The sequence below is a fragment of the Xenopus laevis genome, chromosome 2S, assembly GCF_017654675.1.
Source record: "Xenopus laevis strain J_2021 chromosome 2S, Xenopus_laevis_v10.1, whole genome shotgun sequence".
NCBI lineage: Eukaryota > Metazoa > Chordata > Amphibia > Anura > Pipidae > Xenopus > Xenopus laevis.
Genome location: NC_054374.1, coordinates 162,216,242 through 162,220,063, shown reverse-complemented (window position 1 = coordinate 162,220,063; position 3,822 = coordinate 162,216,242). Strand labels below are relative to the sequence as shown.

General features: G+C 37.4%; 2 long non-coding RNA genes across 2 annotated transcripts; both read left to right on the top strand.

Moving 5' to 3' along the window:
- The first annotated feature begins 758 nt into the window (after positions 1-758).
- Positions 759-1,655, top strand: LOC121400721. The gene is made up of 3 exons (XR_005965935.1): positions 759-825; positions 1,034-1,090; positions 1,365-1,655. It is a non-coding gene; the product is annotated as an uncharacterized LOC121400721 (long non-coding RNA).
- Positions 1,656-2,220: 565 nt separating this feature from the next.
- LOC121400720 lies at positions 2,221-3,204 on the top strand. The gene is made up of 3 exons (XR_005965934.1): positions 2,221-2,385; positions 2,870-2,924; positions 3,108-3,204. It is a non-coding gene; the product is annotated as an uncharacterized LOC121400720 (long non-coding RNA).
- The last annotated feature ends 618 nt before the right edge of the window (positions 3,205-3,822 follow it).

Genomic DNA, 3,822 nt, shown 5'->3' with positions numbered 1-3,822 from the left:
AAAAAACTATTTAGCCCCCCTTACACCCTAGAAGAACATGAGAACTGAAAACCAAGATCCAGGTCATTGTTACAAAGATCAACACAACACCCAAAAGAAGTTTTAGCAGAAATATCTAATTAAAACCTTTTTTTCTCAATATACATTTAAAGAGGATGTATGACCTCTTGCTAATTTTACTCTATAACGAGCTGCTCATGACAATCATAGATATGTCATAATTCAAACTAAAATTGTAACCCTTTTAATTAAACTAATGTTGAGAAAGGGAAGATATTTCCCCGTTATACACCTTCATTCATGGTTCAGAGTTCAGTTCACATAAGAAAAAAAATGTATCAAAGTGATACCAGAAAAAAAGGAGAATCCGTTATACAGATTAAATGTGCAAAGCAGTGACATTTCCACCTGTTGTATTGCCCCCCCCCAGCATATTAACCTTTCCATCAATAATAGTTTTAACAGAACTCATCTGATAAACTTTCTTTTTTCTTCCCCAGGAGGATGATGCATCTCCTCTTTCCAAGAAGCTCCCGGTAAGGAAATATTACAAAACTGTATTGTGGAACACTAAAAGCACAATTTTCATGGTTTTACTTTATTACTCCAGCCTCTGTCTTCTCCCTTAATATCCCATTTACAAGTTTTCCCTATACCACCTGTTTATTTATTTATTTATCCACCTACATTATATTTTTTCAATATGAATATTTTAATATAATTATTTATCATGTTTTTAAATACAATTTTACCTTTTAGGAACCCGGGAGATTTTTGAAGTTGGGCGAGCCCATCGGAAAGGGAAGATTTGGACCAATTCATTTGGTGAGATATTCCATTCAATGTCGTCTTTTTGGATGATTTCCTATTTCTGCTTCTTGGTCTTTCTTTCTATAGTATTGTCCTTTCTGTATTTTTTGTGTGTTTCTGAATTAGCCTCTAAACCTTGCTCTAGTCACTTGCAATATCTGTTGGCTTTATCCATCTGTTAAGTTCATAATCATAACAGAGCTTCTTTCTACTTTTGTTCCAGGGATGGCACTGTGAGAAACAAATGGAGGTGGCCATCAATATTATACCCAACAGGGAGGTAATGACTTCATACTGTTCCTATTATTAGATACTAATAAGCCTCTGGTTGCTCCTATGTTATGATTATCAGTAGAAGTAGAACATAATAACCAAATACTGACATGTCCCCAGGTCTGTGCCAGTGAAATGCTCTTCTGGGTTTAGCAGATGCATTATAGAATGGCAGTAATAACCTGATGGATGGAATTGTTTGTCATTTTTTATAACTAGGTTGGGGGTATTTTAAATGTTAATTGTATCCATTTTATTTAATTGTGTTTCTTTTGTTTTAGAATGAAAAATACCTCAATGATGAACTGGAAATTCTCCCAAAGCTTTCAGGCCACCGAAACATCATCAACTTTTATGGGGCCTACTATCATAACACAAAGAACAAGTCAAAAACCCAAGGTTTATGGGTAAGGAAATGTTTATTCAGATAGGTAAAACTTTATGGACCAAATTGGCCAATCAAGAGAATTAATATAAACTTGTATTTTACATGGAAATAGGATTAGTTTGGTAAAAATGCACATCACCATAAAACAGGCCAGTTACATGTCATATATTGTATAACTGTAGCAATTATAGGCTTTATGTTCTTTATTTGTCTTCTAGATCTCTCTGGAACTTTTTGAGGGCTCAGTCAGTGGCCTCAGGGAGACAAGGAGAAACAATTCACTGGGCGAGAAGTGGACCTCGTACATTTGCAAAGAGGTCTTAAAGGTATGTCATACGGGAACCTCTCTGCTTCTATTCACGATTTATGTCAATAGTTAAATATTTCTTTTCTCACTTTGATTTTATTCATTTCCCAGGGTCTGTGTCATCTTCAGAAATATCATGTCATTCATCACGACCTGAAACCTGAAAACCTCAGGCTGACATCATCCGGAGATGTGAAAATCTGTAAGTAACACTTAGGGGGGACATTTTGAAGATTTAGGAAATGTAAAGTGAGAGAGTTTTATTGTTTCATTTTCTCTCTCAATTTCTCTTGCTTAGTCTCACAAGGCCACAAATATTTACATAAACCTTTGAAAATCTTTAATCCGACATAAACAATATTCCTTCACTAACACTTTCTCCCATGCAAATGTTTTCCAGAAAATGAACAATAAATAGGTTCTTTCATAATTTATTGTTGGACTGAATTTTCAACATTAGAATGAATGTTTTTATCATTTAATTTCAGGTGATTTTGAATTTGCCACCATTGGGAAGAGGAGTTCCAGCACCAACGGGACTCCTGCATATATGGCTCCCGAGGCACTTGCCTGTCTCGTAAATGACCATCTGGACTATGACCACAGGGTATTGTTACCTTTATTTATTCTGTATATCGGCTACATGGGGTGAAGCGCATGCAATGTTTTGCTCACTCATTTCACATAAGTCTCTCATAACAGTGAAAACAAAGTTGTAAAGTACTTGCCCTGCTATGAGAGGGGGATCTGAAGTGAGAGAGAGAAATGCATTCTAAGTGCAGGGAACAAGAATGGAACAAACCAACCTCATTTAACTACTTCTTCTTTTTGGGTTTTTATAACTCTGTGTAACATCAAACTTCTCTCTGGGGCTCTGTTTAGTGCCATTATTTAGGAAAATGACATGTTTTCTATCAGTACAGAGTGGCATAATTCTAATGGGTGTGTTATTCACAGTTTCACATAGAGCCACTTTCAGGGGGTGGATTGACAGAAGAACTATCAGAATAATCTATTACTGGAATGCTTTTAATGTCCCCTGTATAAACTCTTGTCTAATATTTGTTTTTTCCCTATATTTTGATATGTAGGCCGACATCTGGTCATTGGGAGTCAGCGCCATTGAAATGGCACAGGGCTATCTCCGTAAGTAACTCTTATCATGTGTCTGTCCCATCATCCATAAAGAATTGTTACTAAACAATGACACAGGGTATTAATGTGTCTAACACAGAATAATGTTGTATCCTTTGTAAATGAAACAATGAATTTTACTAAATAGTGTCATTATCACCATGTTCTAATATATTATTTTCTTCTAACCTGTAGCATACGGCAATCTGAGGGGCCACAAGCTGATCAACAGAATTGTCAAAGGTCCTGCTGTAACACTCACGGGGAACAACTGGTGAGTGACTTCCCCTGAAATAGGAAAAGAGAGTGAGGGGGAGGTGGGGAAATTGACATGGGAGTAAGGGGGGTACAAAAGAAAAAGAGAGTCGGGATGAAATAGGGGGGAATAGGCAAGGGAGAAGTTATAGGGAGGGATGGGGAGCGACACCATCAAGACTTACTGATTGGTGATTAATGATTAATTGGCGTCAGTGAGTTCCTTTAAACAGGGAGGCTTATGGGATATTCAGGGCACATGGCTGTCCTTGTGGGTTCTGATTCCTTTAATAGTCTTTTTATGGCATGAACTGTTTCATAAAATATTATATTTATAACATGAACAATTATAATATTGACTAAATTTTGTTTTTTCTAGGAGTGAAGAATTCTACTTCTTTATCAGCGAGTGCGTGCAGAAAAATCCAAATAAAAGACCCACCGCACGCGAGCTCCTCGGGCACCCCTTTATTACTGGGCTCCGTGATGAAATGGGTGTGAAGAGGAGCATCGCTAAACAACTACAGAAAGGCTGGAAGAACTAAAGAACTGAAGAACTGAAGCACAAAGGCACCATCGGGGGGAGGGACGGGGGCATAAGGGGCCCATTTGTCATCTTGGGCCCCAGTATAACATCTTGGTCCCCGATGGCAGC